Raw genomic sequence first — 15,913 nt, 5'->3', positions numbered from 1 at the left:
TAACTGTTTGGACTTGGAGATATAGCCTTAGAGCCGAATTGTCGCAGTTTTTGATTTCCAAAACGAACGAGACTGTTATTTGCTACTGGAAAAGTAATTTCCGGAGATGTTACAGAAAACATTTTCTTTGTGGATGATTCATTCAGGCAATACCAATCCACGGGTATAAAGTTCATTGTTAATGTTGGAGCTGGTTTATTTGCAGCCTACAGTCAGTCAGTGTGTAGTGTGTAGGGCTATAGAGCTTTAAAGAGTTGTTGAAGAGGCTTTGAAATTAAAGGTGAATAGATTGTGTACATATAGCCTACATCTGCTTGCGACTGCAATCTGAAGTAGCCCACTTGCATTCTTTTAAATATGCTCCCCATGGTGTTATGCATGGCGCCACGTCGACTCTTAGAGGAAAAAATGCATAGCTATATATCATAATATTATAATCCCATTCTCAATCCCACACCCCAACTGTACTAACACATTCCCTCCCATGCGGTCTATAAATATAAAGTCTCCCCTCATAGCCCACAGTGTGTAAATCGCAGTGTGCTGCAAAGCATGTGAAATCCGGATGGTTGGACAAATATAGACCATTGTGTGGAATTCCTTCATTTGCTGTGGGATTTAAATCTATTTTAGTCAGTGCCTCCTATATCGATTCTGTCATCATCGGGGACTTGGGAGTGCCAAAGAAAAGTTATCACAGTCTTTGAATCAAGATCTAAAAATCAATAATGTACTATGCCATTGTCTGTACAATACCATGTAGCCAAAAGTGGTGTTGCCAATAAGCATATAGGCCTATACCTAGACCTGCGTAATTACCCAAGGGAGACATTTTGGCAGTGGTGTTAAAATGATGAAATATTTAAGATAACCATATAGTAATGTGTAATGTAATGTTCTTTGATTGTTTTTCCATTGTGACAAGCCTATGTAGTATGAAGACTAAGAATTTACCGTCCTCTTTGTCCGGTTCTCAGTCCGCAAGGGATGTGTGAGGTATAAATTCACACTAAATTCTGCCCAGTGATGTGAAGGACCCAGACTATAAGGAGGTGTGCTGCCAGAGATATGGCCTTGCCATACAGTAGGCTCATAAAAAAGGCTACAGATTTATAGCCATGTACTGTACTACTGTGTAGGGATACACAGTAACATGCAATGATGCATTCTCTTAAGTGTCCAATGTGTATGTGTGTGTGTTTTTGTTGTTGTTGTAATCATCATAATTGAATGTTTATTGAGTTCAGCTCATGATGTAGCACATGTTGACTCTCAAGGACATCCAGTTTCATTGCAATATCGCGGGTGCTGAAATCTGTGGCCACGTTGTTTCTTTAGCATGCGTACATAGGGATATACACACACCACACCTGCCTGGTTTGTGGCAACAAAAGCACCACATTGGTTCCCCATGCAGAGAACACTGAACTGCAGGCAGATGTGCGGCAGGTGCTCCTGTCTCTGGGTAAACACTGTATGTTTGTCTTCTTTAGGGAAATATCACCTCGTAAGCATACACACCGTTGCAGATTGTGGGTTAGACTTTACACTCCATGAAAATGACACTGATCGGATTGATTATTTCTTTTTTATTTATGTTTTCACTTTAGAGAGAAATGGCACCAGATGCCGAGTATACATGAGCTGTTGACATCAACTGTAGGGCATTGAATATCCTCAAACCCCCACCCACACCCCTTCTACCCAGATCAAACGTCTATAGAGATCACACATGCTCATGCCACATTGTTACATTGTATACTAGGCTATATATTATCTATTGTCCCTAAATGACAGAAGTAAGTTTTAATTTCTCTAAAAATGTATGTACCGTGAACGTGAAGTTTCTCTATGAATTGAACACACAGGACCACGATGGAAATAAGCCCTCTGGGCTTTTTGTGTTATCCCTTTTTAGCACCATTGTATAATCGTACCACTGACTGTACTATTTGCAAATCAGTTAAAGTATTCATAAATAAATCAATCAATCAATCAAAAAAAGTCTTCAGTTACAGGTTAGGTGTGCATGGACCTCTAGGTGAAAACAGACAAAACATCTTTTTATCGTTGTTGCTATGTTTTATCATTGCTATTACCCAACCAAGAACCATCTGGACTGTTTACTCAGGCCATGTAAAGAACAAACTAAATTTAACTCAACATCCCTGCTGTTCCATGTTACCAATTACTGGTGATTACATGGTGTTTCTTGCTGAGGTAATCAACCAAAAGGAAATTGGCAATCAATGCCACTATACTAATGGCAATGAATCTACATATTTAAATGTGGTTAGCTGGGAATTAGGCCCACATGCAGGGCATCAGTACTTTATAAGGTGAAGTAAGCAGGTTTAAGACAAAAAGGAGAGTGGTCCTGTAAACCGCAATATGCATACTTACTGTTTATGGTAGCTTGAGATTCCTTTTTTTTGTAAAGAAACATCTTTGGTTTGTATCTGTACCTTCCTCTGTTTATTTTTAGTCTACTCCCTTTTGTTCATTGACATCAGATCTCTTCTGGCAGTCTCCAGTTATCAAGGTCAAACCAAAGAGACTGTCAACTCAACTCACTGAGACCTTACATCAGCCACAGACACAAAGTTTGCATTGCATTGGCAAACTTTACAGATGTAAATGATTGGAGTTCAAACTCCAATAGCTTTACTGACTCTTCAGTTTGATGATGAAACAACAAACAAACGTTCCAGATATAAGAAAAGCTGTGGATGAAACAAACCATCTATATGCTCTGTCAGATATCCAACTGTCCCATCTATCCATCAGTCCTACTGGAGAGACGTGGTTGTTTATTATGGAAGCAGATTGATCTGTTTATCTGCTGTCGTGACCTTGCTACTGTATGCGTGACCCCACACTGCCCTCTGGCCTTTGAAACCTTAAACAAGTGCTAATCTCCACCATGGGGTCCTACATCCCAGAGGAAGACATGCTGGGAGTGGATTTGAGCTGGCTCTCCTCCTGGCATTAGCACGCTGATTTTCATCAGCATCCATCGCTTTTGAGAAGGACCAGACCGATAAATCTCATTTGATACATGCCGCTATTTGATTTAGCCCCTTATTACATTATATGATTTAGTTAAGCTTGTGTCTTGCGTTGCTTATGGATACATTATAAATCTTCTCAATTCTCCGCTCTTGCTGTCACGACGTCTCTTTTAGTATAATTGGAAAACACTGTGATACATAAAGTTATTTGCTAGAGTGTTTGGTGTTTCTGTTTCATTTCACCGTGTCTGTGGATCTCTCTAGATCTTTTAAATGGGTGGGATATTTTCCCAGTGCAGACCCAGAGTAGCTCACCATTCTTAAACACCACAGCTGTAACCGCTGAGAACAAAAAGTCATTACACGTAGCCCATCAACAGTCAGAATTGACGTTGATAGTGCTCGGTTCTCAACGTAAGAAGCGTCCAGGCTCTGCCTTTCACAATAATTCACATTCACAAACTGTTGAATGTGAGGGAAAATGGTAATATTGACTATTTGTTTCGTTTTAGTAGCATTTAGTAGAGAGGTTTGATGTGGTGGGTAGATAGAGTTGGGTTTGTACATAGAGGCTATCATAAGGGCATTTTAATAAACATAAGCTCAGAGTACCACAGACGAAAAACTGTCTAAGTCCAAATTTCATTCTGACCCCTCCACGAAAAGGCCTCGTTGTCCTGAACCCTTATCTATCATTTATACATTATGGATCAATAGTGTGGACTTAGACTGTTATTCGTCTATGGCATTCAGTATTGAAGCACTATATTACACGGAGAGAGAAATGTGTGCTAGTAGGGTAGAACTTGGATGGACAGTCAGCCAATGCTTGTCTAATTTGTCTTGGGAGCTTCCAAACAAACAAAAACATTGACCGATCATGCTTTCATCCATGTGGATTTTGGTGGGCCTAGTTAATAATATTTGCACGACATCAGTTACAGTATAAGCAAATGACAACGGATAGGCTCACAGTTGCTTGTTTTCCTTCTCAGAGGACGTAGGGACATCTTGGATGATAATTGGTTTATTGTTGTTGCTGTGAGGTCTGTGACCAACCTCCAACTCGAGGCCTCCATGGATGCTCCTACACTACCTGTCAAAGCTCTATCCCTCATTCCCCTAGCCAGTGAAGGGTCACATCCCCCCCCCCCCCCCCCCCATGCATGGGTAGAATCTAATTTGCTGTGGTGGAAGGACAAGGAGACATTGATTGAAATTTTGCCCTCTGGGCATTTAGCTCAGTTTTTTTTTTCACATGGGTCTTGACAAGTTATTTTCCAGGCGCCAGTGGTGCATGCCGTGTTTTGACCATCGCTTACGACAATGAGAAAAAACAACGGTGGAGCTGATCTGATTAGATTGTCTGGTGTGCATGAATGCAGTACATAAACACTTTATTTTATTTTATTTAAAGTGCAAACCTGAGTCAGGGCGAAACCTCACCTATACAGGAGCCCTTATGGCTTTGTTTATGCTCAGGAAGCAGTGCATAGCTCCCATATAAATGGTAAATGGTGCATTTGTATAGCATTTTTTATCCAAAGCGCTTTACATCGATTGTGCATTACATTCACCCATTTACACACAAATTCATACACCGATGACAGAGGAAACCATGTAAGGCACCAACCTGCACATCGGGAGCAGGAGTCTTGCTCATGGACACTTCGCACTGGAGTCAATGAGAGCTCAGTGTCTGGCAGCCAAATCTCGCGATACCCCCGGAACAGAAACGACACCTGCTGCTGTTTAAATCCTCAAATAAAATGATGTACTGTGCACTTTCTGTGCACATCGAAAAGCAAGTAATTAGAAAACAAACTGTGATATGTCTTCTTTATGACTGAACCGATTATGACACAGGTCTCAATGGTTCATAAATAATGTTTGTTATGAGCTGGTCCAGCTTGCTCCATTCACTGCTTTGTATTCATGTAACTTCTGGTGCGAGATTTGGCTCCTTGCTCCCATGAAAGTGTCATGTCGCAGCACAGTCACGTGACCATGACACTTCCTTCTGTAAACTTCCTTGGACTAGCAGCAGCCCAAGTAAGCTTAGAGAAGGAAAGGACATGGTCACGTGACTGGGCTGCGCCATGACACTTTCATGGAGGCTTTCATGGGAGCCAAACTACACCCGGAAGTTCAGCAGAATGCACTGGAGTCAATGAGAGCTCAATGACCAGCTCATGAACAAACACTATTTCTGAATGACTGTGACCTTTTGTAAAGTAATTGCTTCTGGAACTATTTCCTGTCTGTCAGTCAAATCTCGCGATACCTCCGAGCCAGAAACGATACCTGCTCCTGTTTAGATCCTCAAATAAAATTATATTCTGTGCACATCGAAAAGCAAGTGATTAGAAAACAACCTAGTGATATGTCTTCTTTTATATTCCTGAACCGATTATATGACAAAGGTCTCAATTGTTCAGAAATAATGTTTGTTATGAGCTGGTCCAGCCGGCTCCATTCACTGCCATGCATGTATTCATTGAACTTCCGGTGTGAGTTTTGGCTCCCATGAAAGTGTCATGGTGCAGCCCAGTCATGTGACCATTTCCTTTCCTTCCCTAAGCTTCCTTGGACTAGCCTACATGTTGTCTCAGTAAAGCTGTTGCCAGACCTGGGCAGACAGGCGCGGCCGTTTTCCGCTGTCTGCCGGCGTCTTTTCTGGGTTTTTAGACAGCTGGTGGATGGAAAAGAAGCTCCACCCACCCGGCAGAATGCCGCTGGGGCAAGCATTTCCGGAAATCTGGAAACAAATTAATATTTTTTATTTGGATTACACATAACTTATTTATTCTGTATATTTAGTTGGAAATGGATTGATTGATTTTAGTATTTATTAACAGATTGGAGAATTACAGTACATTTCAAGCACAACTCAATACAAAACTGTTAACACCCCGATCGCCCAGGACGAAGTTCACCGTCCTTTCAATTAGTAACACCCAGGCCGAAGTTTTATCAAAAAGACGAAGTTTATTGATATCAAAGCCAATTGCATCGCTCCACAGCCTAGGTTGCGCAACATTCGATGTTGCGTAACAGTGGGACGTCATCGAAAATGTTCCCCCCCCGTTTTGCCGACGAGACTGAAAATCTTAAAACGTTAATAACTCTTGATCTAAATCATCCTGTCCAATTCTAAGAAAAGATCATGTGTTAGATGGCCCACTGCGGTCCCGTTGCTAGTCACGTTAGATTTAATCATACCTCCCGTTGGAGCGTAGGAGCGAAAATAATTTAGTCCCTTGTTTGTGCGAATCTGGGTTGTACATGGTTTGTTGAACTCTCTCTGGTGTTATGGGTGTGGACTTCGTGGACCAGACCCATTGCAAGATGCTGTACTCTGTCGTCAACCCTAAGCCATTCCAGCCTATCAAAGTGGGCAGTGGTGAGGTGGGTTCGGGGAGTGAGGCCAAGTAGTAGCCAGACCAGTTTGTTTTGGGAAGTCTGGAGCCTTGTTTTAAGGGCCTTTGAGGTGCATGCATAGTCAAAGAAACCTTGTACGAGGGCTCCTGTTGGGGTCTTCAGGGTGTTTTTGTTGACCAGCGAGGAGATCCTGTATAGGAATCTTGTTCTTTGGTTGACTTTTTTGATTACGTTGGTGGCCATTTTTATCACCGGAAAGATTTGCATCCAGGATGGAACATATAGGTAATTTCATCTTTTCCTGTGATAATATTGTCACCCACTCTAACAAAGAAGCCATCTGCCTTGCTGAGATTATTTTTTGATCCAAAGAGAATGGATTCAGTTGGTTATCAGCGAGCCAGGTGCAGATTCTACCGAGTTCAGAGCTGGGGGCCTTTTCAACCTGCAGTTTGTTCCTGTCCGAGACCAGCAGTGCCGAGTCATCTGTGAACAGGAACAAGTTACAGTCACAAGCTGATGTCATGTTGTTTACATATATTAGGAACAGTAAAGACTAGAATATTGAGTCATTTTAGTCTGAGCGAAGCAGATGAGGCCATCTGTATTCCCAGAACAGAGTAGGAACGGAACCAAATGGGGTCCATTTGTAGACTCTTGGGTTACTGTATATTAACACTCAATATTTTAGTGAATGACTGATCACAGGCATTACCGTATCTCACCAAAACAATAAATGTCTTTAATGCATAGTGCACTGGGTTTGTGATCGGGACAGAGATATTATTATGCAGTACAGTAAGTGCTCTAATGATTATAGCATCAGACTCAATCTCCCGCTGTACTGATGTGTCATGGGTTCAATATTTGACATCGCTCCCTTTCCCAAAGGAATTCTAAAACTGGATTCATAGTCGCAGCGATCCCCTAGGGAGATGTTATATTAGATTTCTTAATGACTGATGAACATGGTACACTGCATTTCAGCTCTTGTATTCTCTCAGGGCTAATTGGATTACATTATGGGATAATTGATTATTATGTTATGGCATGCGCCACAGTAACCTGAGTAATTATCTACCTGGAGGCAACAGGCAAAGTAAACTCCTGCCAAAAAAATGAAATCTCATATTACTCTGTAAAGTTAACTAAGGATTTTCCACTGTGACAGGAAATTACTTCTAACTACGTTTATTGCGTTTCTTTGTTTTTCCTTAATTTGTGGTAACAAAAACAAACCAACAGAAATGCTTTGCTGAGGTTGAAAGATTCGTGATAAAAAAAAAATAGATACAATGAAGTTTGAGATTCAGTGCAGTATGATGAAGCCATATTGTGCATTGTGTAGGCTATTGGCAAGGCAAACCTAGGGGGAGAGATTTGAAGACATTATGATCAATAATAACTTTCATCCACTGAATTACTGTACAGCTTGATGCGCGCAGCCTTTTAGTTAATTGGTTCATTGCGGAGAATCTCAGACATGATTCTCATAACTGTTATGTCTTTTGGGAGCAAGGCCTTCATGACGTGAATATTATAGAGTCATCAGTGGCTGTGTAAAATATGCCTGCATGTCACAAGCTAGACCTCCTTTGTAATAAATTACACAATATTATTGTGTTGGCTAGTGCAGGGGGGCAATTGGAAAGGATTCGAAAATGAAATAAGAAAACAATAGTAGGTGTATACTGTGTACAGTATATATATACCAGAATTCAATTCATAAATGTATCGACAGTTTAAGCACTTTCAACCTCGCTTCCCAAGGATAGGTTGACTTATAAGCGTAGATGGAAGAACCCCAAAACAGGCTTTAAACTCCTTTAATACAGAAGAATTCCAAGTGATCTCACTGGGAACTGTTGGTTACCAAGAGATGTCAGTCACTAGGAGGGTGGTTAGATGATCTGTCTATGTATGCTGGTCACTGGGAGGGTGGTTAGATGATCTGTCTATGTCAGTTAGATGGGCCTGGATGATATCACTGGAAGCGTGATTATTTTTTACTGATTATAATTTCACATAATTTATTAGCAAAATATCTACAGTATATAGCTATTTGGCCATGTAGAAGTTTGGGAAACCCTGGGCTAGTTGACAAGACTGTCAAGGTGGATGTAATTTTTGGGTGACCACACAGTCTGCAATTCACACACAATTAGCTCCAGTTTACGTGCAACGGAAATAATTGGACACATGCAGTGGAAATGATGTGTGCACGTGCAACTGTAAGCATTTTATCCTCTGTAGCTCATCAGTGGAAAACAATCAGCATGACTGTTCATTAGTATGCCTATTGATTAGTCGGTTGCCAGATACGTGTCTTTCAAATAGGTCGTTACGGGGGGACAGATGCATGTTGACCTTGGGAGAGAGAGCGAGAGAGGTCACATGGGTTCTGCTGTAACCACAGCCCAACCTCCGTTGACGAACCAAGATTATAATGAAAACAGTGCATGCAGTGGTTTGTCCTCCATGCAGGTCAGTTATCACAATCTGCTCTGTTTACTGTTGACAAGGATGTTCAATAAGGATGTGAGCGTGGGTGGGTGGGTGGGGGGGGGGGTGCAGGGACCGTAGAACTATAAAGGATAGAGACCGAACCGGAGCGTTAGCCCCGCCCCCAAGCTATTCATTTCAGTGGAAGTTGCACAGTGGCGTTTTGAAGCACCCGGAAGACTGCCGGAAAGTATAATTACAACTCAATGGCTCGAGTGAGCGGAAGTTTAGCCTAGCCTAGCCCCGGACCTCAATTTTGAGGTCCGGGCTTACGCACGTGACGTCATGAACGTCCGTCCACCTCCATTAAAGTGCTGCAATTCCTCATTTCGCCAGTAGGTAGTGGCATCTTCAACGTTGGATAGCCTTACTGGGGGCTTGGCAGGGACGTGCACACATAGACACTAAAGGGGGCTTCAGCCCCTGCCCTTTAACCCGTCTGTAAAACAACTGCCCTTTCCAGACCACGAATGTAGTGTTTACTACATGGTGAAAGAAATGCAAATGCCATGCCATGCCGGAAGGCAGCATTCAGGAGAATTGCTTTTTTCCGAAGTCTCCTGAACTTGAACACAGTATTTTGCGTTGAACAAATTTGTTTAGAAATCCACTGTCGTACAACACATCTCTACTAGCTAAAGAGTGCTGGGTTGCGCCCGAAAATAGCTGATCTACAAGCTCTCAACGTGTCGCAGCGCGGCACGTTGAGAGCTTGTAGATCTGCTATTTTCGCTATTTTTGTCCCCCCTTTTTCAGCCCCTGCCCCTCTAACACTCTCTGCACGTCCCTGTGTGGGGGGTGTTTCTAGACGCGGCTACTCCAGAGCAGAGGTATAGGTCGTGAAGAGCCGTCTAACCCATGAGCTCATACAGGGTAAATTTGTCAGGCGATGCACACGGTGAGCTAATTGAGTTCCCGTCTTTGTCTGGGACGACGGAGAGGGCGTCCCTCCCGCTCCCGCCCCGACCAGTCCAGTCCATGTTCTTGTCTGGAGATCACAGCGTCCTGCAACAACCTTCCCTGCTGTTGTCCTGACATTGTAAAAAAAAATAACAGGACTTAACTGGCCATAATCTGCCAAATAGTATTTCATGGCCAAACTAATTGACAGTGGCTGTGTTAAACAGTGTAGATGAGATATTGTATGAGGTGGACTTGCCCTGTACACACTTGTAAATCTCACTGAAAGCATGGATAATTACAGGGGCCTTGGATGGAGTTTTGTAATGATAATCAATATCATATTGACATTACAATGATTACATCATTAATGACCGAATCCATAATCGCAGTATGGTATACTTCTGCATTTCCAGACACTGTCACTCCATTTTCAAAGGGATGTTTTTTTTTTTTTTTTTTCACTTTGAAATGTATAAACCTTTGCATTTAATTGAATTGGAATGAGGAGTGTTTTAAATTTACTTTTGGAAACAAACTATGAAAGATTTGCTTACGTTTATGTTTGTACACACTGGCATGAAACAGACATGTTTGGACTTATGATGTGTCAAGAATGTTCCTGAAAAGGCTGTCTCAAAGTTCAACTCTTCAAGAATGGCCAATAATATGTCCATAATCTTAGAAATTATTGTTTTCATCCCTCATGTGTCTTTTATTGTTAGGAGAAGTGATCTACTGTAGGATTATAGGCCCACTAAATAGAGTAGACCTGGATATCTGCATCATCTTTGCAAAGCATAAAGTCACTATAGAAAATCTAGCCGGCATCACAGAACAAAGGAACTGTTTGCTCACCGGGCCTGCTTGATCCATTCAACTAATTACTTTTCATATAAACTGCTTACTTTCCTTTGGCTTCATTCCTGGGAAAGAAATTGAATTTTGAACGATATAAACAAATTGCGTTGTGTGGGGGCCACCCATGGCCGCTTCAAGCCAAAGCCAGTTGAGGCTACAGATTTGCACATGAGATTATACAGGTATATACTATGTGAATGAACCCATCATTAGCTCTTTCATTTTATTTGATTCATGACATTTTAGCCAAGTTAAAAGAAAATAAGCAGGAGCAGAAAAAGGCCACTTGATTACTTTTAATATATAAAACAAACAAAATGAACGAAATAAAAGTGTGTGTGTGTGTGTGTGTGTGCGTGTGCGTGTGCGTGTGCGTGTGCGTGTGCGTGTGCGTGCGTGCGTGCGTGCGTGCGTGCGTGCGTGCGTGCGTGCGTGCAGACAGCAATTCACTATGAACTTATTGTATCATTAGTGAATGCTGAATGGCTGGTGTTTTTCCCACACCAATAGCTCCAGCTCATTATATTCTATCAAGGTAACATTGCCCTCTAGTGTCAAGTATTGGTTTAGCTCAAGCCGGGACAATGAAATGGATTTAATGTCTTGTATTCAACCCATGTATATAAACATGATTTGCTGCTTTGTCAGTTGCCTGTCAAAGCCTGTTTATATATGGTTTCCTCACATGACCTCATCATGAGGTTTTATTTTGTTATTTTGAAAACGACAGTATATGCTTGTGTTTGCAGTCTGTTCCAGTCAGATTCAGCCGTTGTGCTGCTCACGTTGCTGTCGGGAGGAAACCTCTTAGCTCCATTTTTGAGGTTTTTGATATTTTTTTTGGCATAAATCAGTGCTATTGAACACCCTTTACGTCTGTGTGTTTTTTTCGAAAATATTGAACCAATGGAAAGTAGTAAAAAGTGCTTTGGACAAAACCTCTTAACTCTATTGGACCCTCAAAATGTCCACCACCTCTCCCCCTCTCATGGAAGTAATTGACAATATATAAAGTTACAACACCAACTTTGATGAGGCTGTATTGCTTTGTTTTAAAAATACAAGGTTTTCTTTATTTCCCCAAAAATATATATTTTTAATTTCCTGAAAAACGAACATTTTGGAGATATGAGGTTTTCTCCCGACAGCAGAGATATGGTTATTTCTTGAAATTCACTTGCAGCAGTGCAAGTGTGTGCAATTGCTCAGGAGAGTTTTTTCCACTGAACGAGTTTGCTCCAAATTTATCGTCTGTCGTATACGACGGTGTCACACCAGGAAAATAGCAGATCTACAAGATCGTGAAGCACTGCATCAGAAATGCGTTGTGAGCTTGTAGATTGTCCCATTTTCGACGTATGATGCTGCCGTACAACAAAGTCTATACATTCCAGATGAAGTGTTCTTGGAAGTATTCTCAGGGGTCCTTGAGGGAGTTCCAGGGGGTCCCCAGCTAAATGATAGTTTGGAACCAAATTGACCCTTATGTGACTGTAACTCTGAGAGTATACTAATGGAACCAAATGGACCCTAACGGGTCCATTTGGTTCCATTTGTACACTCTCAGAGTTAAATTAACATTGCTTTTACAATATAAATGGGGGTCCCAGAGATAGAAATGCCATTACATTGGGGTCTGTAGACTAATATGCATGTCAAACTGGGGGTCCTTGAAATGAAATGGGTTGAGAATCACTGGTCCCTGGAATATCTTTTCAAATGGGGGTCCGCAGGCTAAAATTAGTGTCAATTTGGGGGTGCTTGACATGAAAAAGTTTGGGAACCACAACCACTGCTTTAGCTATCAACGCCCATGCAATTTAGTTAACTGATGTGTGTTTCTCTAGGAGAAGGACATTATGGTATTGGTAACATCCCTGCAATCACACATGAATATGGGCCAATAACAAATACATTCGAATACCTATAGTAGTAAGCAACCTTACTACTCCTGGCAAAACCCAGTGTTAATAATATGACTCAAAAGTAGGAAAACTGGACCGGCAAGGATTTACTGTGTGAAATGAATGATTCTATAAACATGTTCCAAACCAATCTTTTCCAAATCAATAATTGAAAAACAAAATGCCTGGCACATTAATGTGGTGGGAAACGGAAATCAATTTTTCTAGTTTATTTCTTTTCTTGCAGATTAAGTTGACAGTTGAGGCACTGAAACAAACTTAGTCTACCTCTCTTATTAATAATAAAGGATAATAATAAAAATAATATATCTTCCTCTCAATAATATTAATCACTTTCAATCTGGCGTCCCGATTTTGTCCCTGTCATTGTAGGTGGAATTGAAATAGTCAGAAATTGTCACGGTTTCAAAACGTTTCAGAAATAGGCGTACATCTACAAACACACTACACGCTTGTTGTATTCGCCACGAAGCATATCGGATCGCCATACTTCGTTGTGTTGTAACTTAAGTCTTTAAGTTCCAGTTTTTGGTATGTTACAAATGGCCCTCGTGAGACTGTGATAGATTTTGGATACAGGTGAAAATGCATCCCTAAAATTGGAGAGATGCCCTGAAACGAAATCCCTCTGTCCATCTGCTGGGTGGGTGTTTTGGTCCTGTTTGCGTCAGCAATGCTTTTAACCCATTTAGACCTGGGAACGATTCTACAAAATGTCTTCTAAATCCTGACAGTTTTCTGAAAAACCTATGTTTCTATGTCAGTGGTTCTCAACATATTTCATGTCAAGGACCCCCAGAATTATCTGTATTTGGCCGCCGACCCCCATCTGAAAATACGTTGTTCCAGGGACCTCCCAGAAGCAAAGATTTGAGTTAAAAAAACGTTCGCTCTGAAATAATATATATTCAAAGATTTGTGCCACATTTTCACGATTTTTCAAAAAAAGCAGACCTACAAGCTTGTAGCGCGGCACTCAGAGCTTGTAGATCTGCTATTTTTCAATAGATAAAGTATAATGCTTGAAACACCAAAAGGGGATCCTGCCCAGAATGGGTTAATAAAGCGGGTCATAGTTTCATGAGTTTCTCTCCATCAGTCAGGAGGGCTGGCCACATTTGATCCATCAATCCAGGCCTCTTGTCATCCAAGTCCAGCTAAATTAAATCAATGTCTGAAACCAGAGCCAAGGCCTCAACTGCACCAACAACAGAAATAGAAAATCTAGTTTTGCTGTCTGCTAATGACATTAGTGCATTCCCTAAATGGCCGCCCTACTGTCGTCAAAGAGGAACATAGCAAGGATATAATTACAGACCGAACACTCACATCTCCATTTTCCTGTAAAACACAAAGCCTTCTATAGCGCTTATAGATCCCACAGCCCCCACCCACCTCCAGCCCCCCCCCCCCCTCCCCCATCATCATCAGGTAATGATTCATTTCTTCTCTGTATCATGTTATCCTTTGTAATTAAACTTCCCAAGGTGAACTCAAGGAGAATCGGAAACCACATCTTATTGACCATGTGAGAAATTCATTAAAAGAGCTGCATAAGTGTCATTTGAGCCCTCAGTCCAATTTCCGTTAACGGAAGGATGAAACGTATATCAAGGGGGGGATAAAAAATGAATGTGTGTCATATGTATGGGTGAGGGTGAATGCCATCGTTACTGAACAATCATTGTGATTAAATCAAAAGTATTTTAAATAGATGTCTGCTAAATACCAATCTGGGAACCCATATCGGCAAAAAAAGAAAAGAAAAAAACAGCACCCTCTGGGGGCGTTGCCCAAGTAGAATGTGTATAACACTCTATAACATACGACGAATTAGACCGTTCCTCACCCAGGAATCAGCCCAGCTCCTAATCCAGACAACAGTCTTGTCAAAACTCGACTATTGTAACTACCTCCTTACAGGCCTACCGGCATGTGCACTTAAGCCTCTCCAACTGATCCAAAATGCCGCAGCTCGCTTGGTCTTCAACCAGCCAAAATGTTCACATGTCTCCCCCCTGCTCCGCTCCCTCCATTGGCTCCCGGTCGCTGCCCGCACAGAATACAAAACTCTGATGCTGGCATTCAAAGCAACCAGAGGTATGGCTCCCCCATATCTTGCAAGTATGATTGAACCCTACAAACCCTCCCGCGCACTCAGATCAGCCAACGCAGGGAAGCTGGAAGTACTCTCACTAAAAACGCTCCACACGTCCCAAACTCTTCTCCCTTCTGGCTCCAAAACTGTGGAATGCACTTCCCGTTGCAGTCAGAACTGCAGCATCACTCCAAATCTTCTGCCGTAGTCTGAAAACCCACCTTTTCAGACTCCATCATGGCCCATAGCACTTACCCTACCCCCTTACATAGCATTTCTGTAGACTTAGATAGCATTTGATACTTATAGCATGTTATGTAGACAGCACTATAATTGCATTGTATGTAGTCATAGCACGTCATAGTACATATGTATAGCATAGTATAGTATATGTATAGTTTATATGTATAGTTTCATTATATAGATATTCCACTGTTACGTTCTTAGCTTACGCATGTTTCATGTTAAATGCTTTTTTATGTGATGTATTCCCATGCTTTTTTGTTCTTGCTTAATGTAAATCGCTCTGGATTAAGAGCGTCTGCTAAATGCCTAAATTGTAAATTGTAACAGGATGTTGGCCCGTTTGGCCCGGCCTCAGCCCTCCACTTCCTGTGGTGTGCCTGTGTTTTCATTCCCCCTATCAACAGACTAGTCTATAGTCTATACACATTCTGAATGGCCCTTGCTGAGAGATTCGGTAGCGCAGCACAGAATCGGTTCTTAAGAGATTAGCTAAATACTAATACAGCATAGAAAGAGATGTGTAGGAACAACCTAAGTCTACACTTACAGACACAGTGATCAGGGATGCTTAAGTCTAACTCTGTTGCACAACATGTGCCAATCTACAAGCTCAAAATGCGTCGTGATGCAAAGCATCGTGAGCTTGTAGATCTGCTATTTTCCAAAAGATTATGTATTATACATTTGGGAAATGGGACATTCTGCACAATGACTACTTTTACTCCTCCTAGTATAATCATAATACCTGATGATCATGTTTTAGGGGGGGGGGGGAAACACGGCACTCCATCTTTAAGTATAAAGTGTGAGTCCACTGTCTGAAAGACATGATCTGATCATACAAGTGTTATTATGGCACTAAAATGTGGATTGCCCTACCAACAGCCATTAAGACATCCCTTGACTCGTTCAAAACCGCTCTCAAAGGGCAATTCGAAACTGGCCCTTGTAAATAAGGGCCACAAACACACACGCACACTCACACCTTT

General features: G+C 41.6%; 1 protein-coding gene across 1 annotated transcript in view; it reads left to right on the top strand.

Moving 5' to 3' along the window:
• ret (ret proto-oncogene receptor tyrosine kinase) overlaps window positions 1–15,913 on the top strand; it is a gene marked incomplete at both ends in the record, with an annotated part of 39,056 nt that overhangs the window by 522 nt on the left and 22,621 nt on the right. The window lies entirely within an intron of this gene.

The sequence above is a fragment of the Electrona antarctica genome (genome assembly GCF_951216825.1).
Source record: "Electrona antarctica genome assembly, chromosome: 10".
Lineage (NCBI taxonomy): Eukaryota > Metazoa > Chordata > Actinopteri > Myctophiformes > Myctophidae > Electrona > Electrona antarctica.
This window is presented reverse-complemented; position numbering and strand designations above follow the sequence as displayed.